Here is a 25,131-nt window from a genome sequence, read left to right on the forward strand (position 1 = left end):
GTTTCCCTCATTCTGATTATCCAACTACTGAGACAATGAGCTCCAATGAACTGGAATGGCCCAACATTGCAGAGAAATCTTGGATGACTGTCCAGGCAGCCAGCTGTTTCTCTCATTTCTCACAGTTTTTGGAAGTCACTTGTTTGCACTTCCTCCTTACTCAGGTAATATTATTTCCTTCTCAGGTCTCTGAGGGAGTTGAAGATTAGATAGTTTAGTTTTCCTTGTTAACAAATTCAGAAAAGAAACTCACTAAAGAGGTGTAAAATATGTAAGTTTGAAAGACGTCAAAAGATAGTTTTCAGTTGGTAATACAAATTAGGATAGAGAGTGAACTAGGTGCATTTTGGACTCACTAAAATAGGATAAATAATGGAGTTTTTTGTCTGAATTTGTCAAATGTTAATGGACTGGATATTGTTAATGTAATTCTTGACTGTATATATTATATATACTTATTATACTTATTGTGTATAGTTTTTCTTATGTTATAGCCTTGTTTTATTATTTTAGACAAAAAAGGAGAAATGTGGTGATGTATTGTGTACCCTAATAAAGCTTACCTGGGGATCAGAGAACAGAGCCAGCCACTAAATTGGAAATACAGGTCAGGCAGTGGTGGCACACACTTTTAATCCTATCACTTGGGAGGCAGAGATCTGTCTGGATCTCTGGAGTTCAAGGCCACCCTGGGCTACATGAGAGAAACAGAACCAGGCATTGGTGACACATGCCTTTAATCCCAGGAAGTAATATGGCAGGACACAGAAAGGTATATAAGGCGTGAGGAAACAGGAACTCGCTCTCTTGAGGCTGAAGATTTTGTAGAGGTAAGAACTAGTGGCTGGCTGTTCTGCTTCTCTGATCTTTCAGCTTTCACCCTGATATCTGGCTCTGTGTTTTTTATTATAAGACCACCTAAGATTCATGTTATAATTTCAATTTTCCGTAATAGATAATTTTAAAGAGGTTTAATGTTATATCAAGTTGCTTTTCCACTTTTTGTTGACACATCTTTTCCTTATTAGCTTGTGGAAGTCTGTGGCTATCAAAGGGGAAGTCAAAGTGTTTTTGTGATACAATTATATACCACAAACCAATCTATAGCCTTTATTATTCTGAAAGCCCATGGAACCCAGACCAGCTCAACTCTGTGGAGGTGCGGCTTTAATGTTCACAAATGGCTTTAGCAGAAGGTAATCCAGTTGCTAGTCCAAAGTATATATAGATACCAGTTACTTTCTGTTTTGTAAGTAATCCTGATAAGGGGCATATCAACCATCCTTGGGATACCAATTAATTTCTACCTAAATTTTATATATTCTCTTTACTCTAGTACATGGGGAAGCTTCATACTTTTAGAGATCCATGGGAGAGGAAGCATCTCTTTTTTTATTTTTTTATTATTTTTTTTAATTTTATTTGACATATCAACTACGGTTTCCACTTCCTCCTCTCCTCCTGTCCCCTCCCCCACCTCTTTTTTAACCGCCATCCACTCCTCAGAAATGATAAGGCCTCCCATGGGAGTCAACAATGCATGGCGTACAAGTTAAGGCAGGACCAAGTTCCTCCCTCTTACATCAAGGCTGAGGAAGGCATCCCACCATAGGGAATAGGTTCCAAAAAGCCAGATCATGTGCCAGGGACAGATCCTGGTCTCACTGCTAGGGGCCCTACAAACAGACCAAGCTACACAACTGTCACCAGCATCTCTTTCTTTAGAAGCTTAAGTGTACCACCATTCTTATATACAAGATTAGTCCTATCTCCAGAGTTTGGATCTCATCTTCCCTTCTTAGATACCCTATACTTTAGCTCTCTCCTCCCTCTTCTACATCTCTATGCTTCTTTCTCGTAGCATGTCTGTATTAACATATACACATTTCTAAGCACCTACCATCATTATAGAGAACTTCCCTATTAATATGTACACATTCCCAAGTATCTATTGTCATTATAAAAAAGTTCCTTTGGAGGCTGGAGAGATGGCTCAACAGGTAAGAGCACCACCTGCTCTTCCAGAGGACCCAGATTCGATTCCTAGCACCCACATAATGGGTCACAAATATCTGTAACTCTAGTACCACGGGACTTAACACCCTTTTTGGCCTCTGCAGGCACCAGGCATGCATGTGGTGCACAGATACACATGGAGGCAAAACACATATACATTAAAATAAAAATAAGGGTATAAATAAATTATATTTATTTGGCAGTATGCCAAACTGCTATTAAGAGAAGTTCTCCCACCAGCAATGGTTATGCTGTGTTCAGTTGATAGCCCTGGGAGATCTGCTCATTTCTGAAGGGAAATGGAGGAGGTATAGATCTGGGGCAGGGGCAAGGTATAGGGGGATGGGGAGCAGTGGAGGGAAGGGAAATTGTGCTTGGGATAAAAATGTATGAGAGAAGAATTAAACAAGGAGAAAAGCAAAAGACAGAAAAATGCTCCCTTAGTTGTATGTGACCTTCCAGCTGCTATCAGGTTATCCCCTTATGCTCTCATTACTGCAACATCCAATGTCCAAGTTATACATTGTCGTAGAACAAATCACTCCCTAAGTTGGGTCTTAATAACTATCTTATTGTACTCATGATTGTGTAGGTGAGGATCTGGATGAGACTTACTGTAAAATTCCTCAGCTTCCTATCTACTGAGCAACTATGGTACCCAGCTGGTTGGCTAATTGGTCTGGAGGAACTCAGACGGCCTCATTCAAATGCCTGTCCAGACCTGGAAATCTGGGCTGAGCTAGCATGCTCTTTTTTCCATGGCATCTCTGGGCTCCTCCACTTTTTCTGATTAGCAAGGTAATTAGACTTACATGGTTGTTCATGGCACCAAAATGCCAAAGCAAAAGTTGCAAGGCATCTTACACATACTGTTTTTTTTAAGTGTTTTTTTTTTTGGTCTTTCGAGACAGGGTTTCTCTGTGTAGCTTTGCGCCTTTCCTGGAACTCACTTGGTAGCCCAGGCTGGCCTCGAACTCACAGAGATCCGCCTGGCTCTGCCTCCCGAGTGCTGGGATTAAAGGCGTGCGCCACCATCGCCCGGCTTTTTAAGTGTTTTTGGAAAATTTTCATATGTGAGTACTGCATGTACATCACTCCCTCTCCTCCCTCTTCCCCTCCTGTTCCCCCTTCCTAATTCATGGCCTCTCCATTAATTACTATTATTACATGTATATTCATCTGTATGTGTGCATGTACATGTTTATATAACCTAACTACATTTAGCTTTGTTTGTATGGTATATATGACTAGGATTGACCACTTGGGTTTAGACAACCTCTGTGAAAGCTCATCTGTAGAGGAAACTGATTCACCCTATCTCAGCAGCCATTGGCCACTTGTAGCTTGTGATCTAGAGGTGGGACCTTATGAGAATATGTGCCCCTATTCGTGGTGGCATGCCAAATGGTGGTGTCTTTATGCTTGCTGGTTTTGTTCAGGCAAACATACTGTTGAGAGTTTATGGATACATTTTCCTCTGTCATGTGTATATGTGTATGGGATATTATATAACAACAGATATCCTGGTCTTATGGTTCTGACAACCTTCCCACCTCCTCTTATGTGATTTCTCTGGACCTTAGGTGCAGGGTTCCATTCCAGATGGATCAGTTGGAGTTGGGTACCCAACTCCATTCCTTTCACATTCTTCGCATTCTAACCAGTAGTGGATCTCTCTATCTCTATATTAGTCTCTATCTGTTATAAAAAGCTTCTTTTTGTTTATTTATTTGTGTGTGTGTGTGTGTGTGTGTGTGTGTGTGTGTGTGTGTGTGTGTGTGTAGGTAGGTAAATAGGGTCTCACTATGTAGTGCTAGCTGGACTGGAATTCAATATGTAGATCAGGCTGGCCTAGTTTAATAGAGATCTACCTGCCTTTGCCTCTCAAATGCTGGGATTAAAGAAATGTGACATCACACCTGTCTAAAAGGCTTTTTGATGAGGGATGTAGGCTACACTTACATGTAAACTTTATGAAGTTAAGCACTATCAATTCCATATACACTTTCAGTTAAAACTACTCAGAGGACCCACCAAATTCAAGGGCAAGGGACCACACAGTGGGATGGCTACTCGGGAGAATGGTTAGTAGGGACTACATGATGCAGTTTACCTCCCCTATGAACTCCTGAAACCATAACAAAATGGTTGTGCCCCGTCACTGAACTCAAACTACAAATGTGAGATGATAAACCTTTTGCTGTCAGATCTGACATATGCCACACAACGCTTGGTTTCAGAGAATTGGAACCTACTGAACATTAACGGGTTGAAAAATCTCGTCCTTGACTTCTACACATAATCTTTTAAAATTTACCTTTTATTTTTATAGCTAATTCTCAATTTCCCAAACTGACCCATTTATTATTCTCTCCCCTTTAGGCTTTTTATTGCTTCTTTTCTCATCTGGACATTTCATCCGTGCCTATAACCTCATCTATCACTCAATGTATATCTTTATTCCACAGTTCTGTCCAGTCTTCCAAATTCCTGAGCATTTTACCTAGATGCCTCACAGATATTTCATACAGGGCCAAAGCTAAAACATTCTCTCCCTTAAACTTGTTATTTTTTCCCTTATCTTCTTAATCCTATATTTACCATATGCCTAGGTGCCCAAAGGAGAAATCTGGGTGTCATTTTTAACACTCTCTTCCCTAGATGCATTGAGTCCCTCATCCCTATTTAAGTTTTTCAAGAGCTTGTCTATTGATCCACTCCTTTCTGTCATAGACATCAGGTCTGGCAGAGGCTTGTGTGGGAGTCTTGTTCTGTCCATCTGACTTATAGACTGCATAGAAATGACAGTTTACTTCAAGTTTAACACTGTTTTTTTTTTTTAATTCAGAGATATTAGGATAGGGAATACTTGATCCTTGAAGCTCTTCATGGGAGAGACACTTGGGTTGCCTGCAGTGAAACTCTACCTACTTATGGGGAGGCTATATGACTTAATGAAAACCCCCAAGCAGGCAATTGTCAAACTTCTCATTCCTCCGAGCATGTCGATTGAAAATGTCATCACCCATTTTTTATATGCTTAGAAACGCTGCCGTCTCAAGTCACATCATGTGAATCAAACATGTATGCATTTTTGCTGCACCACCAGAGTATTCGTGTTATATGTGCCACAGGTTGTATAACACAGCCCACACAGGTTGTGATTTCCACTTAGTGCCCGAGTAGCTCCTATGAAACTAACCTGTGATCAGATATAACAACTGTATACTCTGGAGAAAAATATTAAAAAAAAAACTACATAAAAGTATTGACAAGTAACCTGAAGCAGTAAGAAACTCAAACTCAAAGAAAACTGGCATTTCAAAGAAAAGGTCAGAACTAGATGAGATCCCCATTTTTTAGGCTTTTAGCTACAACATAGCCCTAAGTCATGTTCCTGAGTGGTGGCTTAAAGTGAACCTTACTGGCTTGAAGATCAGAGGACAGAGTTCAGGGTTTTCATATGAGCTGGAAAGTGTGGAGGGTAAACTTCTGGAATGGAGGGAGCCTGATAGGAAGGATCCAGATTCGGCAGAGTAACTGCCCATGTTTCCTGCTGACCTTTGAAATATGCGGATGTAGCACCATCTCTAAACAGCCTAGATAAAGGCTAAACAAACTCAGTTCCACTTGTTCTTCACAGAGGTTGACGGTGTTCTCCGATTTCTGTCCACTTGACTACCTACTAAAACATAAACAAAATATCAACACTCTTCATAGGGACACAATGGTGCCCATAGTCTGTAGAAAGTCTTTTACAATGTCCACAAGACAAACCAGAATGATTGAATTTACATAGGGAACAGGAAAATGTGATCTGTATTGAAAAGTTAAGGCACTCAAAAAGATTGATCTCAAAATGACCAATGCCAGATTAGCAGACAAAGGTTTTTTTTTGTTGTTGTTGTTTTGTTTGTTTGTTGTTATTTTTTTCAAGACAGGGGTTCTCTGTGTAGCAGCACTAGCTGTCCTAGGACTCCCTCTGTAAACCAGGCTGGGCTTGAACTCACAAAGCTCCATCTGCCTCTGCCTCCGGAGTGCTGGGGTAAAAGGTGTTCACCACCACCACCTGGGTGCAGATAAGGATTTTTCTTTTTTAAATGTAATTCTTTTTTTCTTTTTTTCTTTTTGGTTTTTCACGACAGGGTTTCTCTGTGTAGTTTTGGTACCTGTCCTGGATCTCACTCTGTAGACCAGGCTGGCCTCGAACTCACAGAGATCCGCCTAGCTCTGCCTCCTGAGTGCTAGGATTAAAGGTGTATGCCACCACCACCTGGCAAATATAATTCTTTATTGATTCTTTGGAAATTTCACATCATGTACCCTAATCCTGCTGACCTCCCAGTCCCTAGCCATCTACCCCTCACTCCTGCAGTATGTCCCCCCAAAAAAAATTAAAACCAAACAAAACACTCACCTCACTCCTCCATCTTTCCAACACCTCTTCATTCATCCTAGTGGCGTCCAGGAGCTACAGGGTGTCATGTAGTACATCCTTTTGTTCAATCAGCCCCATTACAATGAGTCATTGATCTGATTCAAGGCCTCTCTCTTCTGGTACACAGTCATCACTGGGCCTTCATCAAAACGCCTCTCAGATATCCTGTTGTTGCCCTGAGTCATGGGGAGCCTGTGGTTATCATTCTGTAGGATCAGATCCTTCCAGAAAGTCATAGATGGGGCAGCTGTTAGGGTGGGCCAACTCAAGGCCCAGGATGTGGGTCTGAGTCGTAGCCCAGCTGGTTGGTCCAGGCCATTGGGATCACCCTCTTATGTGAGGGACAGAGCCAGCTCTCCTAAGCCCATGCCATTGGGACCAGCTCTCCCATGCCTGTGGTGAGGGGTGGGACCATCTCTCCCGAGTGCTGGGGTTAGCTCTCCCATGGGGGGAAGGCAGCACCAGCTCTCCTACTACAGTGTCTAGCGATGGGCAGGGCCAACTATCCTGGGGCCAGTGAGGGATATGGTTGACTCAGCATGGCTCTCGGATTTCAGCATGCATGATTCCTATGACTCCCTGAGGTAACACAAGCCATGGACATAAGCCCAGCCCCTGGCTGCTGTTGGGCCATGGACCCAGACATGACCCACAGCAACAGTATGGGCCCAGCCCCATGTGGCTGTGCAGGCCACTTGGACTGGCATGGCCCTCATGGCAACAAGGTCTGTGTATACCAACATGGCCACAGGTGGTGGCCCAGACCCCTGGCATCAACATTGCCTTTGATGGTATCAGGAGCCATGGATATCAACTCAGACCCTGGCTGCTGTTGGGCCACGGACCCAGACATCACCTTGGCACCAGACTTGGCCCAAATGACACCATGACCCCAGCAGCAGCATAGCCTTTGGACGCCAACATGGCTACAGGGTATGGCTAGACCCTAGGCATCCGTGTGGTCTTTGGTGGCACCACAGGCTACAGACATCACAGACTCTGACTGTGATAGGACCACGGACCCAAACATGGTCCCCGGTAGCAACCCAGGCTCAGATACCATGGCCCCAGGTGGCAGTGCAGGCCACCCAGATCGTCATGGCCCCTGCAGCAGAAAAACCCTTAGACACCAACATGGCTCCAGGTGGCAGACCAGACCCCTGGCATCAGCACGGCCTTCAATGGCACCTGGAGCAATGGACATCAACTCAGACCCTGGCTGAAATAGGGCCATGGGCATAGACAGAGCCCTAGGTAGCAGCCCTGACCTGGACAACACCATGGCCCCAGGTGGCAGCATAGGCAGCTCACATTGGCATGGCCCTGGTGGCGGCATGGCCATATGGTCTGGGGTCAGATGTCACCTTGGCTCCAGGTGGCAGCACAGGCCACTCTGATCGGTAAGACTCCAGCAGCAGTGTAGCACTTGGACACCAACATGGCTCCAGGTAGCAGACCAGACCCCTGGCATCAGCATGACCTTTGATGGTATCATGAGCCACAGCCATCCACAGAGACCCTGGCTGCTGTAGGGCCATGGACCAAGACATGGCCCTCAGGAGCAGTCCAGTTCCAGATGTTGCCATGGCACCTTATGTGGCAGTGCAGACCATTCAGATCTGTATGGCCCTGCAGCACCCTCAGATCCCCACCTGGCCTCAGGTGACAACCCAGACCCCAGGTATTTGCATGGATATCAACACAGACCCTGGCTGCAATAAGGCTACGGACCCAGACATGGCCACTCGCCACAGCCTGGGCTTGGATGTCACCATGGCCCCGGGTGGAAGAATAGGCCATCTAGATTGATACGGCCCCAGTGGAAACATGGTCCTAGGAGACCAACATTGACTCAGGTGTTTGAACAGACCCCAGTCATCTGCCTAACCTTTAGTGGTTACTGAAGCCATAGACATTAACATAGACCCTGGGTGTTGCAGGGTCATAGACACTCTCCCCCCACCCCCCACTGCAGCAGCTCAGGCCTGGATGTCATCATATCTTCCAGTGGCAGCATAGGCCATTCAGATTAACATGGCCCTGGTGGTAGCATGGCCCTCGGACACCAAAATGGCTACAGGTGGCATCCCACACCCCAGGCATCCCCATGCCCTTGGTGGCAACATGGGTCATGGACATCAACATAGACCCTGCCTGTTGCAGGCCCAGACATGACCGTAGGTGGTAGCACAGGCCTGGACATCACCCTGGTCCCAGGTGGCAAGCAGGCCACCAACATCAGCCCATTCCTCACTGCCCTAGCTTCCTCAGAACTGCCTCTTACCATTGAACCATTCCACCTCTCATGGACCATTCCACCTCTCTTTCTCCCCCATTTCTCCACCATATACTTGCTCACCATAATGGCACCTGACTGCTCAGCACCTGCATGTGGATGCTTCAGGCAGCCCGGACCATGTGGACCCAGGCTGCCCCATGGATCAGACAAAGTTTATTAAGCAGCTTTGTTACTATGCCAAATGATAGAGAGGGAAAATGCTTACTCATAACATTTTCATTTCCCACAGCCAATTAAGGCAAAACAATGAAGTCCTCAAGAACAGATGTTAGAGCCAGGCCTGGGAGCACGGGCCTGTAATTCCGGCTACTTGGAGGGCTGAGGCAGGAGGATAGCAAGTTGAAGAACTGCTTAGGTTCATGGTTAGTCTTTGGTAGTTAATGAGATCTTTTAGATATGGTCAGTAGTAGAGTGCTTAGGGAAAGCCATAGGTTTAATCTCCTGGAGGGAGCAGGGAGGTGACTGCTAGCCAAATCACAAGAGTTTGGAATATAGGTTTTTCCAATTACTAGTTCTGTTCATCAAATGTCTTTATCTCTATGTTCCTGTTTTATCATGCACAAAATGACGTTAATGATGCTTATCTATCTCATAGGTTTATTGTGAGGATTTAACAAGATAACTCAAATGGTTATTAATAATGCTTACGGTATGGCTCACTGAGTATTCCTATTTCTTTCAGGGCTTGCCAATTTTTTCTGCTAGAGATCTTCAGAGATGGTACCTTTCTCCACAACTTAAGTGCCCCTTCACTTCACTTTGATAGTTTCTGTCTCCAGTCCTCTTCCTCCATAGGATTCCCTATGCTGCGCCAGCCTGACCTTTGTAAACCTTATTCTGACCAGGTCATTCCTATCTGAAAACTACTGATGACTCTCCATTATCTACAAAATGGAGCCCAGAGTACTTGGATCTGATAACCAAGCTCCTTTTGGATCTGGACTGTCTTAGGGTTTCTATGGCTGGGACAAAACACCATAACCAAAAAGCAAGTTGGGGAGGAAAGGGTTTATTTGACTTACACTTCAGCATGGATGTTCAAAATTAAAGGGAGTCAGGACAGGAACTCAAGCAGAGCAGGAACCTGGAGGCAGGAGCTGATGCAGAGGCCATGGAGGGTGCTGCTTACTGGCTTGCTCATCATGGCTTGCTCAGCCTGCTTTCTTATAGAACCCAGCCCAGGGATGGCACCACTGACCATGGGCTGGGCCCTCTCCCATTGATCACTGATTAAGAAAATAGCTTACAGCTAGATTTCTTCAAGGAATTTCCTCAACTGAGGCTCCTTCCTCTTTGATAACTCTAGCTTGTGTCAAATTGACACACTAAACTGCCTATACGAGGAACTAACTAGCCTTTCTGGACTCACATCCTGCCAAAACCCTGTACATCTCGGCCACATGGAAATTTTCCTTACCATCACCTCCCTAGCTGAGTATAAAGTGCCACATGCTCCTGCTCTGTCCTTTCTGAAGCCTCTCCTCCTTTGGCTGCAATGACACCACACTGTCTTGGTTTTCCTCTAATCTCTATGTCTATTCCTTTTCTATCTTCCTCTTGGGATTCTAATTTTCCGATTACTTGATAAATGTAAGGGTTTCTTAAAGTTTCAGTACATATTCTGTCAGTGAATGATGGCATCTAATTTTAAGCCCACCTATGTACTTAGGACTCTCTGATTTTCATTCCTGACTTCTCTCTTAAGTTTTGATCTCCCAAAACCTGACAGATGGCAAATTCCTAGTAGTCACCTCAAGCTTAGCATGGCCCGAACTGAACTGATCTCTCCTACCTCAAACCCGCTTCCCAGTTTCCGCTCTGAATCTTCAAGGGGCATCACTATTACCCAAGCCTGAAGCTCCTCATTCTCCACATAGGTATGGTTCCCAAATTGTGCACACTTGTTCTCAGTAAATCTCCCTTCTGTCTTTTCTGTCATCACCCTAGTTCTGAACTTCATCCTCTCTAGTGGGAACTCTACAGTAGACGACTCCCTGCGTCCAATTTTCCATGTTTCCAAAAAGAGAGCAACCTTTATCTAACTCCAATAAAAACCTTATCATGGAACAGCCATGCTAAAAATTTCACTGGTTACTACAGGCAAGTTAGAAAAAAAGGACACTCCTTCCTACTATGTACCAGTATCTATGGTATGTGTAAGATGTGCAATGTTGACGATGAAATGCTCCCTGCCTTTAAATAAGAGGACAGAGGGATAAAAACACACTAGTGATATAAGGCTAGTAACGGATATAGTTACAGAACATCATAGGAACACAAGACAGAACTCCTTGAAGACAAAGATGTATTTATGGCTTCCAAAAATCTGTAACCCCATCATGAGAACTAACTGACTCAGCAGTGAATTTCACCTGAATACTGAATAAATGCTCTTCTCTTGTCCTGAGCTTCCCTCTACAAAAAAATAGTTCATAGTTCACACTTTAAATGAATCCAAAGGATAAACTTTGGATGGATCACGATTTAAATAAACCAACAGCAAACTTTTGGTAGTGTGCTTTTTAAATGTCACAAGCAAGTAATGAACACTGAACAGATATGTGACTGAATTTTAAGTTTGCTATGAGTGTAATGAAAGGGGATGGAAGAAAAAACCCTGACTCAGGAGCTATACACAAGTGAAAGTCCCACAGCATATTTGGGACATGAGCCAGAGGGAAAAAAAAAAAATTTCTTTGTAACACCAGAACCTAAGAAACATGCCCTGACTTTGAAACCAGTGCCAAAGAAACACACTTTCACTCTAGAATCACAGCCAGTGAAAGAAATATGCTCTAGCATTACAATAATAGTCAAAAAGCTAAGAAAGGCAAGTGAAAGAAACAGTTTGGCTCTGAGAGCACAGCCATCTCTGCCTTTAGCCAACCAGTGAAACCAACCAATCACAGAAGAGGAAATTAAGTGACCTCACCATGGAGACCAGAACCAGGGAAAGAGACACACACTGCATCTGAGACATGATCCAGACAAAGAAATATTTTATCCCTGAACCCAGAACCAAAAAAATATGCCTTGATTTGGAAACCACAACCAAAGAAACACAATTTGCCCCTCGAATCAGGGCCAGTGAAAGAAATATTCCCTGGCCATAGAATTAGATCCAAAAATCTAAGAAAGGCCAGGGAAAGAAACAAAGTTTGGCTCTGAGATCACAGCCATCTCTGACTTTATCCAACCAGTAAAATCAACCAATCACAGAGCAGGAAATCAAGTCACCTGACACAATAGCCAGGAACCAGGGAAAGAAACACACCCTGGATCTGGGACATGAGCTAGAGTAAGAAACACATTATCCCTAAACCCAAAGCCAAAGAAACATGCCCTGACGCTGAAACCACTGCCAATGTAACACACTTTGTCCCTAGAATCAGAGCCAGTGTGTGTGTGGGGGGGAGGAATTGGGCTGGCCTTATAATTGGAGCCAAAAAGCTAAGAAAGGCGAGGGAAAGAAAAACAGTTTGGCTCTGAGATCACAGCCATCTCTGCCTCTAAGGAACTGACCTGTGAAAGCAACCAATCACAGAGCAGGAAATCAGGCACCCTGAAACTGCATCCCAGAACAAGGGAAAGAAACACACCCTGGATATGGGACCTGAGCCTCAGAAAGAAACACTTTATTCCTAAATGAAGCACCAAAGAAACATACTCTAACTGTGAAAGCAGACCCAAAGAAACAATTTCGTCCCTAGAATCAGAACCAGTGAAAGAAAATGCCCTGGTCTCACAATTAGAGCCAAAATGCTAAGAAAGGCCAGGGAAAGAAACACAGTTTGGCCTCAAGATCACAGCCATCTCTGATTTCAGCCAACTAGTGAGACCAACCAATCACAGAAGAGGAAATCAAGTAAGCTCACCCTGGAGACCAGAACCAGGGAAAGAACACACACCCTGGGTCTGGGACCTGAGCCAGAGAATGAAACACTTTACATCTCTAAACCCAGAGCCAAGGAAAACTTGCGGGACAGTGAAAGCAGTGCTAGAGAAACACACTTTATATATAGAAGCAGAGTCAGTGAAAAAAATATGCCCTGACCCTAGAGTTAGAACCAAAAATCTAAGAAAAGGCCAGGGAAAGAAACACAGTTTGGCTCTGAGATCACAGCCATCTCTGCCACTAAGGAACTGAACTGTGAAAACAACCAATCACAGAGCAGGAAATCAGGGAACCTGACCAGGTAAACCAGGTATCCCAGAACCAGGGAAAGAAACACAGCCTAGAGTGGGATTTGAGCCACAGAAAAAAAACTTTATCCCCAAAGCCAGCACAAAAGGAACAGACCCTGACTCTGAAACCACTGCCAAAGAAACACAGTTTATCCCTAGAATCCAAGCCAGTGAAAGAAATGCCCTGGCCCTAGAATTAGAGCTAAGAAAGGCCAGTGAAAGAAATAAAGTTTGCCTCTGAGATCAAAGGCAACGCTACCCCTGACCAACCAGTGCAACAAACCAAACACAGAGCAGAATATCAGAGAGTCTGACCCTGAATACCAGAAGCAGGTTAAGAATCACACCCTTTGTCTGGGACCTGCGCCACTAAAAGAAACAGTTTATTCCTAAAGACAGAATAAAAGAAGCATGCCCTGACTCTGACACCAGTGCCAAGGAAACACACTTTGTCCCTAGAATCACAGCCAGTGAAAGTGATGTGACGTGGACCGACAATAAGAGCCAAAAGGCTAAGAAAGGCCCGTGAAGGAAACCCAGGTTGGCCCTGAGATCACAACCATCTCTGCCTCTAAGGAAATGACCTGTGAAAGCAACCAATCACAGAGCAGGAAATCAGACACCCTGAAACTGCATTCCAGAACATGGGAAAGAAACACAGCCTGCATATAGGACCTGAGCCTCAGAAAGAAACAATTTATCCCTAAAGCCAGCACTGAAGAAACATGCCCTGACCGTGAAACCAGACCGAAATGTACAATTTTGTCGCTAGAACCAGAACCAGTGAAAGAAAAATGCCCTAGCCTGAGAATTAGAGCCAAAATGCTAAGAAAGGCCAGGGAAAGAAACACAGTTTGGCTCTGAGATCACAGCCATCACTGCCTTTAGCCAACCAGTGAAACCAACCAATCACAGAAGAGGAAATTAAGTGACCTCACCATGGAGACCAGAACCAGGGAAAGAAACACACCCTGAATCTAAGACATAAGCCAGAGAAAGAAACAATTCATACCTAAAACCAGAGCCACAGAAACATGTCTTGACTTGGAAACTACTGCCAAAGAAACACACTTTGTCCCTAGAATTACAGCCAGTGAATGAAATGTGCCCTGGCCCCAGAATTTGAGCCAAAAAGCTGAGAAAGGCCAGTGAAAGAAACACAGTTTGGCTCTGAGAGCACGGCCATCTCTCCCTCTGACAAACCAGTGAAACCAACCAATCACAGAGCAGGAAATCATGTAACCTGACCCTGCATCCTGAGCCAGGAAAAAACAAACACACACACACCCTGGATCTGGGACCTAAGCCAGACAAAGAAACACTTTCTCCCTCAATGCAGCACCAAAGAAGCATGCCCTGACTCTGACACCAGTGCCAAAGAAACACACTTTGTCCCTAGAATCACAGCCAGTGAAAGAAATCTGCCCTGCCTTAGAATTAGAATAAAAAGGCTAAGAAAGGCCAGTGAAGGAAACCGAGTTTTGCTCTGAGATCACAGCCATCTCTGCCTCTAGGAACTGACCAGTGAAACCAACCAATCACAGAGCTGAAAATCAGGCACCCTGAAACTGCATCCAAGACAAGGGAAAGAAACACAGCCTGGATGTGGGACCTGAGCCTCAGAAAGAACACTTTATCCCCAATGCCAGCACCAAAGAAACATGCTCGGACTGTGAAACCAGACCCAAAGATACACTTTTGTCCTTAGAATCAGAACCGTGAGAGGAAAATGCCTTGGTCTGAGAATTAGAGCCAAACGCAAAGGAAGGCCAGTGAAAGAAACAGAGTTTGGCTCTGAGATCAAAGGCAACTCTACCCCTGACCAGCCAGTGCAACCAACCAATCACAGAGCAGAATATCAGAGAGTCTGACCCTGGATACCAGAACCAGGTTAGGAATCACACATGTGTCTGGGACCTGCGCCACTAAAAGAAACTGTTTATTCCTAAAGCTTGAATAAAAGAAGCATGCCCTGACCCTGACACCAGTGCCAAGGAATCACACTTTGTCCCTAGAATCACAGTCAGTGAAAGAAATGTGCCCTGGCACCAGAATAAGAGCAAAAAGGCTAAGAAAGGGCAGTGAATGAAACCCAGTTTGGCTCTGAGATCACAACCATCTCTACCTCTAAGGAACTGACTTGTGAAACCAACCAATCACAGAGCTGAAAATCAGGCACCCTGAAACTGCCTCCCAGAACAAGGGAAAGAAACACAGCCTGCATCTGGGAGCTGAGCCTCAGAAAGAAACATTTTATCCCCAATGCCAGCACCAAAGAAACATGCCCTGACTGGGAGACCAGACCCAAAGAAACACACTTTGTCCCTAGAAACAGAACCAGTGAAAGAAAAATGGCCTGGCGTAAGAATTAGAGCCAAAAATCTGAGAAAGGCCAGGGAAACAAGCACAGTTTGGCTCTGAGAGCACAGCCATCTCTCTCTCTGACTCAGCAGTGAAAACAACCAATCACAGAAGAGAAAATTAAGTGGAAATCACCATGGAGACCAGAACCAGGGAAAGAAACACAGCCTGGATCTGAGACCTGAGCTGGAGAAAGATTCAATTCATCCCTAAACCCAGAGCCAAAGGAGCATGTCCTGACTGGGAAACCACTGCCAAAGAAACACACTTTGTCCCTAGAATCACAGTCAGTGACAAAAATATTCCCTGGCCCCAGATTTAGAGCCAAAAAGCTGAGAAAGTCCAGTGAAAGAAACACAGTTTGGCTCTGAGAACAAAGCCATCTCTGCCTTTAGCCAACCAGTGAAACCAACCAATCACAGAGCAGGAAATTAAGTGACCTCACCATAGATACCAGCACCAGGGAAGGAAATACACCATGGATCTGGTTCCTGAGCCAGAGAAAGAAACATTTTATCCCTGAACCCAGAACCAAAGAAATATGTCTTGACTGGGAAAATACAGCCAAAGAAACACAGTTAGCCCCTAGAGTCAGAACCAGTGATAAAAATATGCCCTGACAAAAGAATTAGAACCAAAAATCTAAGAAAGGGCAGTGAAAGAAACACAGTTTGGTTCTGGGATCATAGCCATACTTGACTTTGTTCAATCAGTAAAATCAACCAATCACAGAGCAGGAAATCAAGTCACCTGACACAATAGCCAGGAACCAGGGAAAGAAACACACCCTGGATCTGGGACATGAGCCAGAGTAAGAAACACTCTATCCCTAAACCCAGAGCCAAAGAAACATGCCCTGACTCTGAAACCACTGCCAAGGTAACACACTTTGTCCCTATAAACAGAGCCATTGGGGGGCGGGTGAGGGGAACTGGGCCGGCCTTAGAATTGGAGCCAAAAATCTAAGAAAGGCCAGGGAAAGAAAAACAGTTTGGCTCTGAGATCACAGCCATCTCTGCCTATAAGGAACTGACCTGTGAAAATAACCAACCACAGAGCAGGAAATCAGGGATACCAAGCCTTCATCCCAGTACCAGGGAAAGAAACACAGCCTGGATTGGGGACTTGATTTAAACCAAAAAACACTTTTTCCCTAAAGCCAGCACCAAAGAAACATGCCCTTACTCTGAAACCATTGCTAAGAAACACACTTTCTCCTTAGAACCACAGCCAGTGAAAGAAATGTGCCCTGGCCCCAGAATTAGAGCAAAATAATATAGGACTGTGAAAAGAAACACAGTTTGGTTCTGAATTCAGGGCCATTTCTTGATCTGACTAACCAGTGAATCCAACCCATCATAGATCAAGAAATCACGTAACCTAACCCTGTATCCCAGAACTAGGGGAAAAAACACCCTGGATCTGAGACCTGAGCCAGAGAAAGAAACAATTCAACCCTAAACTCAAAGCCACAGAAACATGTCCTGACTGGGAAACCACTGCCAAAGACACACTTTGTCCCTAGAATCACAGTCAGTGAAAGAAATGTGCCCTGGCTCCAGAATTAGAGTCAAAAAGCTGAGAAAGGCCAGTGAAAGAAACACAGTTTGGCTCTGAGAGCACAGCCATCTCTCCCTCTGACTAACCAGTGAAACCAACCAATCACAGAGCAGGAAATCATGTAACCTGACCCTGCATCCCAGAACTAGGTAAAAACCAACAACCAAACAAAGAAACAAACAAAAAAACACACAGGATCTGGGACCCTAGCCAGAGGATGAAACACTTGCTCCCTCTATTAAGCAACAAAGATACCTGCCCTGACTGTGAAACCAAACCCAAAGAAACACACTGTGTCCCTAGAATCACAGCCAGTGAAAGAAATGTGCCCTGACCTCAGAATTAGAGCCAAAAATCCAAGAAAGTTCAGTGAAAGAAACACAGTTTGGCTCTGAGAGCACAGCCATTTCTCCCTCTGACCAACCAGTGAAACCAACCAACCACAGAAGAGGAATCAAGTAAGCTCACCCTGGAGACCAGATCCAGGGAAAGAAGCACATCCTGGGTCTGGGACCTGAGCCAGAGAATGAAACACTTTACATCTCTAAACCCAGAGTCAAGGGATACTTTCATGACAGTAAAATCAGTGCTAGAGAAATACACTTTATATCTAGAATCAGAATCACTGAAAAAATATTCCCTGGCCCTAGAATTAGAGCCAAAAATCTAAGAAAAGCCAGTGAAAGAAAAACAGTTTGGCTCTGAGATCACAGCCATCTCTGCCCCTGAGGAACTGAACTGTGAAATCAACCAATCACAGAGCAGGAAATCAGGGATCCTGACCAGGGAAATCAGGTATCCTAGAACCAGGGAAAGAAACACAGCTTTGAAGGGGAATTGAGACACAGAAAAAAACACTTTATCCCCAAAGCCAGCACCAAAGAAACAGTCCCTGACTCTGAAACCACTGCTAAAGAAACACAGTTTATCCCTAGAATGACAGCGAGTGAAAGAAATGCCCTGGCCGTAGAATTAGAGCCTAAAAGCTATGGAAGGCCAGCAAAAGAAATAAAGTTTGGCTCTGAGATCAAAGGCTTCTCTGCCCCGACCAACAGTGCAACTAACCAATCACAGAGCAGAATAACAGACACCTGACCCTGGATACCAGAACCAGGTTCAGAATCACACCCTGGGTCTGGGACTTGCGCCACTAAAAGAAACAGTTTATTCCTAAGCCAGATAAAAGAAGCATGCCCTGACTCTGACACCAGTGCCAAGGAAACACACTGTGTCCCTAGAATCACAGCCAGTGAAAGAAATGTGCCCTGGCCTTATAATTAGAATCAAAAGGCTAAGAAAGTCCAGTGAAGGAAACCCAGTTTGATTCTGAGATCCCAGCCATCTCTGCCTCTAAGGAACTGATCTTTGAAACCAAGCAAGCACAGAGCAGGATATCAAGCACCCAGAAACTGCATTCCAGAACAAGGGAAAGAAACACAGCCTGCATCTGGGACCTGAGCCTCAGAAAGAAACACTTTATCCCTAAAGCCAGCACCAAAGAAACATGCCCTCACTGTGAAACCAGACCCAAAGGTACACTTTTGTCCTTAGAATCAGAACGAGTGAAAGGAAAATGGCCTGGCCTCACAATTAGAGCCAAAATGCTAAGAAAGGCCAGGGAAAGAAACACAGTTTGGCTCTGAGAGCACAGCCATCTCTGCCTTTAGCCAACCAGTGAAACCAACCAATCACAGAAGAGGAAGTTAAGTGACCTCACCATGGAGACCAGAACCAGGGAAAGAAACACACTCTGGATCTGAGACCTGAGCCAGCGAAAGAAACAATTCATCCCTAAACCCAGAGCCACAGAAACATGTCCTGCCTTGGAAACCACTGCCAAAGAAACACACTTTGTCCCTAGAATCACAGCCAGTGAAAGAAATCTGCCCTGGCCCCAGAATTAGAGCCAAAAATCTGAGAAAGGCCAGTGAAAGAAACACAGTTTGGCTCTGAGAGCACAGCCATCTCTCCCTCTGACTAACCAGTGAAACCAACCAATCACAGAGCAGGAAATCATGTAACCTGACACTACATCACAGAGCCAGGAAAAAAACACACACACACACACACCCTGGATCTGGGACCTAAGCCAGACAAAGAAATACTTTCTCCCTCATTGCAGCAGGAAAGAAGCATGCCCTGACTCTGACATCAGTGCCAAAGAAACACACTTTGTCCCTAGAATCACAGCCAGTGAAAGAGATGTGCCCTGCCTTAGAATTAGAATCAAAAGGCTAAGAAAGTCCAGTGAAGGAAACCCAGTTTGGCTCTGAGATCACATCCATCTCTGCCTCTAAGGAACTGACCTGTGAAACCAACCAATCACAGAGCTGAAAATCAGGCACCCTGAACCTGCATCCAAGAACAAGGGAAAGAAACACAGCCTGCATCTGGGACCTGAGCCTCAGAAAGAAACAATTTATCCCTAAAGCCAGCACGAAAGAAACATTCCCTGACTGTGAAACAAGTACCAAAGAATCACATTTTGTCCCTAGAATCAGAACGAGTGAAAGAAAAATGGACTGGCCTCAGAATTAGAGCCAAAATATTAGGAAAGGCCGGGAAAAGAAACACAGTTTTGCTCTGAGAGCACAGCCATCTCTGCCTTTAGCCAACCAGTGTAAACCAACCAATCACAGAAGAGGAAATTAAGTGACCTCACCATGGAGACCAGAACCAGGGAAAGAAACACACTCTGAATCTGAAACATAAGCCAGGGAAGGAAACAATTCATCCCTAAACCCAGAGCCACAGAAACATGTCCTGACTGGGAAACCACTCTCAAAGAAACACACTTTGTCCCTAGAATCACAGTCAGTGAAAGAAATGTGCCCTGGCCCCATATAAGAGCCAAAAAGCTGAGAAAGGACAGTGAAAGAAACACAGTTTGGCTCTGAGAGCACAGCCATCTCTCCCTCTGACTAACCAGTGAATCCAACCAATCACAGAGCAGGAAATCATGTAACCTAACCCTGCATCCCAGAGCCAGGAAAACACACACACACACACACACACACACACACACACACACACACACACACAGAGCAGGAAATCATGTAACCTAACCCTGCATCCCAGAGCCAGGAAAACACACACACACACACACACACACACACACACACACACACACACACACACACACACACACACACACACACACACCCTGGATCTGGGACCTGAGCCAGACAAAGAAATACTTTCTCCCTCATTGAAGCACCAAAGAAGCATGCCCTGACTCTGATACCAGTGCCAAAGAAACACTTTGTCCCTAGAATCACAGCCAGTGAAAGAAAAGTGCCCTGCCTTAGAATTAGAATCAAAAGGCTAAGAAAGGCCAGTGAAAGAAACCCAGTTTTGCTCTGAGATCACAGCCATCTCTGCCTCTAGGAACTGACCAGTGAAACCAACCAATCACAGAGCTGAAAATCTGGCACCCTGAAACTGCATCCAAGACAAGGGAAAGAAACACAGTCTGGATGTGGGACCTGAGCTTCAGAAAGAACACTTTATCCCAATTGCCAGCACCGAAGAAACATGCTCTGACTGTGAAACCAGACCCAAAGTTACACTTTTGTCCTTAGAATCAGAACCGTGAAAGGAAAATGCCTTGGTCTGAGAATTAGAGCCAAAACGCAAAGGAAGGCCAGTGAAAGAAAAAGAGTTTGGCTCTGAGATCAAAGGCAACTCTGCCCCTGACCAACCAGTGCAACCAACCAATCACAGAGCAGAATATCAGAGAGTCTGACCCTGGATACCAGAACCAGGTTAGGAATCACACATGTGTCTGGGACCTGCGCCACTAAAAGAAACTGTTTATTCCTAAAGCTTGAATAAAAGAAGCATGCCCTGACCCTGACACCAGTGCCAAGGAATCACACTTTGTCCCTAGAATCACAGTCAGTGAAAGAAATGTGCCCTGGCACCAGAATAAGAGCAAAAAGGCTAAGAAAGGGCAGTGAATGAAACCCAGTTTGGCTCTGAGATCACAACCATCTCTACCTCTAAGGAACTGACTTGTGAAACCAACCAATCACAGAGCTGAAAATCAGGCACCCTGAAACTGCCTCCCAGAACAAGGGAAAGAAACACAGCCTGCATCTGGGAGCTGAGCCTCAGAAAGAAACATTTTATCCCCAATGCCAGCACCAAAGAAACATGCCCTGACTGGGAGACCAGACCCAAAGAAACACACTTTGTCCCTAGAAACAGAACCAGTGAAAGAAAAATGGCCTGGCGTAAGAATTAGAGCCAAAAATCTGAGAAAGGCCAGGGAAACAAGCACAGTTTGGCTCTGAGAGCACAGCCATCTCTCTCTCTGACTCAGCAGTGAAAACAACCAATCACAGAAGAGAAAATTAAGTGGAAATCACCATGGAGACCAGAACCAGGGAAAGAAACACAGCCTGGATCTGAGACCTGAGCTGGAGAAAGATTCAATTCATCCCTAAACCCAGAGCCAAAGGAGCATGTCCTGACTGGGAAACCACTGCCAAAGAAACACACTTTGTCCCTAGAATCACAGTCAGTGACAAAAATATTCCCTGGCCCCAGATTTAGAGCCAAAAAGCTGAGAAAGTCCAGTGAAAGAAACACAGTTTGGCTCTGAGAACAAAGCCATCTCTGCCTTTAGCCAACCAGTGAAACCAACCAATCACAGAGCAGGAAATTAAGTGACCTCACCATAGATACCAGTACCAGGGAAGGAAATACACCATGGATCTGGTTCCTGAGCCAGAGAAAGAAACATTTTATCCCTGAACCCAGAACCAAAGAAATATGTCTTGACTCGGAAACCACAGCCAAAGAAACACAGTTAGTCTCTAGAATCAGGGCCAGTAATAGAAATATGCCCTGGCCATAGAATTAGATCCAAAAATCTAAGAAAGGCCAGTGAAAGAAACACAGTTTGGCTCTGAGATTACAGCCATCTCTGCCTCTAAGGAACTGACCTGTGAAACCAACCAATCACAGAGCAGGAAATCAGGCACCCTGAAACTGCATCCCAGAACAAGGGAAAGAAACACAGTCTGCATCTGAGACCTGAGCCTCAGAAAGAAACAATTTATCCCTAAAGCCAGCACCAAAGAAACATGCCCTGACTGTGAATCGAGACCCAAAGAAACACACTTTGTCCCTAGAATCAGAACCAGTGAAAGAAAAATGGCCTGGCCTCAGAATTAGAGCCAAAATGCTCAGAAAGGCCAGAGAAAGAAACACAGTTTGGCTCTGAAATCACAACCATCTCTGCCTTTAGCCAACCAGTAAGACCAACCAACCACAGAAGAGAAAATTAAGTGACCTCACCATGGAGACCAGAACCAGGAAAAGAAACCCACTCTGGATCTGAGACACAAGCCAGGGAAGGAAACAATTCATCCCTAATCCCAGAGCCAAAGAAACATGTCCTGACTGGGAAACCACTGCCAAAGAAACACACTTTGTCCCTAGAATCTCTGCCAGTGAAAGAAATATGCCCTGGCCCCAGAATTACAGCCAAAAAGTAAGAAAGGCCAGTGAAAGAAACACAGTTTGGTTCTGAGAGCACAGCCATCTCTCCCTCTGACTAACCAGTGAATCCAACCAATCACAGAGCAGGAAATCCCGTAACCTAACCCTGCATCCCAGAACTAGGAGAAAGCAAACAAACAAACAAAAAACACCCTTGATCTGGGACCCTAGCCAGAGAAAGAAACACTTGCTCCCTCAATGTAGCACCAAAGATACCTGCCCTGACTGTGAAACCAGACCCAAAGAAACACACTTTGTCCCTAGAATCACAGCCAGTGAAAGAAATGTGCCCTGACTTCAGAATTAGAGCCAAAAATCTAAGAAAGGCCCGTGAAGGAAACACAGTTTGGCTCTGAGATCACAGCCATCTCTGCCTTCAGCCAACCAGTGAAACCAACCAATCACACAAGAGGAAATCAAGTAAGCTCACCCTGGAGACCAGAACCAGCAAAACAAACACACCCTGGGTCTGAGACCTGAGCCAGAGAAGGAAACACTTTACATCTCTAAACCCAGAGCCAAGGAAAACTTGCGGGACAGTGAAACCAGTGCTAGAGAAATACAGTTTATATCTAGAATCAGAGTCAGTGAAAAAATATGCCTTGGCCCTAGAATTAGAGCCAAAAATCTAAGATAAGGCCAGGGAAAGAAACACAGTTTGGCTCTGAGATCACAGCCATCTCTGCCCCTGAGGAACTGACTTGTGAAATCAACCAATCACAGAGCAGGAAATCAGGTATCCTGACCAGGGAAATCAGGTATCCCAGAACCAGGGAAAGAAACACAGTCTGGAATGGGGTTTTGAGCCACAGAAAAAACACTTTATCCCCAAAGCCAGCACCAAAGAAACAGTCCCTGACTCTGAAACCACTGCTACAGAAACACACTTTATCCCTAGAATGACAGCTAGTGAAAGAAATGCCCTGGCCCCAGACTTAGAGCCTAAAAGCTAAGAAAGGTCAGTGAAAGAAATAAACTTTGACTCTGAGATCAAAGGCAACTCTGCCCCTGACCAACCAGTGAAACCAACCAATCACAGAGCAGACTATCAGACACCTGACCCTGGATACCAGAACAAGGTTAAGAATCACACCCTTTGTCTGGGACCTGCACCACTAAAAGAAACAGTTCATTCCTGAAGCCAGAATAAAAGAAGCATGCCCTGACTCTGACACCAGTGCCAAGGAAACACACTGTGTCCCTAGAATCACAGCCAGTGAAAGAGATGTGCCCTGGCCCCAGAATTAGAGCCAAAAGGCTAAGAAAGACCAGTGAAGGAAACCCACTTTGGCTCTGATATCACAACCATCTCTGCCTCTAAGGAACTGACCTGTGAAACCAACCAATCACATAGTAGGAAACCAGGCACCCTGAAACTGCATTCCAGGAAAAGGGAAAGAAACACAGCCTGCATCTGGGACCTGAGCCTCAGAAAGAAACACTTTATCTCTAAAGCCAGCTCGGAAGAAATACAGCCCTGACTGTGAAACAAAACCCAAAGATACACTATTGTCCCTAGAGTCAGAACCAGTGAAAGGCAAATGCCATGGCCTCACAATTAGAGCCGAAATGCTAAGAAAGCCCAGGGAAAGAAACACAGTTAGGCTATGAGAGCACAGCCATCTCTGCCTTTAGCCAACCAGTGAAACCAACCAATCACAGAAGAGGAAATTAAGTGACCTCACCATGGAGACCAGAACCAGGGAAAGAAACACACCCTGGATCTGAGACCTGAGCCAGAGAAAGAAACAATTCATCCCTAAACCCAGAGCCACAGAAACATGTCCTGACTGGGAAACCACTGCCAAAGAAACACACTTTGTCCCTAGAATCACAGTCAGTGAAAGAAATGTGTCCTGGCCCCAGAATTAGAGCCAAAAAGTTGAGAAAGGCCAGTGAAAGAAACACAGTTTGGCTCTGAGAGCACAACCATCTCTCCCTCTGACTAACCAGTGAAACGATCCAATCACAGATCCATAAAAAATGTAACATGATCCTTCATCCCAGAGCCAGGAAAAAAAAAAATCACTCTAACACACACCCTGGATCGCGAAACTGAGCCATACAAAGAAACACTTTCTCCAGCTGGGCGGTAATGGCACACACCTTCAATCCCAGCACTCCGGAAGCAGAGCCAGGGGGATCTCTGTGAGTTTCAGGCCAGCCTGGATTACAAAGTGAGCTTTAGGAAAGGCTCAAAGTTACACAGAGAAACCCTGTCTGGAAAAACCAAAAAAAAAAAAAAACAAAAAAAAAAAAAAAAACGAGCCAGTGAGAGAAATATTCTCTAGCACTGCAATAATAGTCAAAAAGCTAAGAAAGGCCAGTGAAAGAAACACAGTTTGGTCTGAGAGCACAGCCATTTCTCCCTCTGACCAACCAAACACAGAGCTGAAAATCAGGCACCCTGAAACTGCATCCCAGAACAAGGGAAAGAAACAAAGCCTGCATCTGGGACCTTTATCTCAGAAAGAAACACTTTATCCCTAGAGCAAGCACTGAAGAAACATGCCCTGACTGTGAAACCAGAACCAAAGATACACCTTTGTTCCTAGAACCAGTACCAGTGAAAGGCAAATGCCCTGGCCTCAAAATTAGAGCCAAAATCACAGTCAGTGAAAGAAATGTGCCCTGGCCCCAGACAAAGACACACTTTCTCCCTCATTGGAGCACCAATTAAGCATGCCTTGACTCTGACACCAGTGTCAAAGAAACACACTTTGTCCCTAGAATCAGAGCCTTCGAAAGAAAACTGCCCTGCCTT

The 25,131-nt window shown here is 44.9% G+C and overlaps 1 long non-coding RNA gene across 12 annotated transcripts in view; it reads right to left on the bottom strand.

The window, feature by feature from the left end:
• The window catches only part of LOC128109290 (uncharacterized), a 104,953-nt gene that overhangs the window by 13,124 nt on the left and 66,698 nt on the right, over positions 1–25,131 (bottom strand). For 11 of the 12 annotated variants that reach the window (XR_008217786.1, XR_008217781.1, XR_008217800.1 and 8 more), the window contains 2 exons: positions 6,434–6,630; positions 5,578–5,701 (listed from right to left, as the gene is read on the bottom strand). This is a non-coding gene — a long non-coding RNA (uncharacterized LOC128109290). The remainder of the gene's footprint in view (positions 1–5,577; positions 5,702–6,433; positions 6,631–25,131) is intronic. The other variant, XR_008217783.1, reaches the window with a different exon arrangement.

The sequence above is a fragment of the Peromyscus californicus genome, unplaced genomic scaffold, assembly GCF_007827085.1.
Source record: "Peromyscus californicus insignis strain IS unplaced genomic scaffold, ASM782708v3 Scaffold_10__1_contigs__length_136768540, whole genome shotgun sequence".
Lineage (NCBI taxonomy): Eukaryota > Metazoa > Chordata > Mammalia > Rodentia > Cricetidae > Peromyscus > Peromyscus californicus.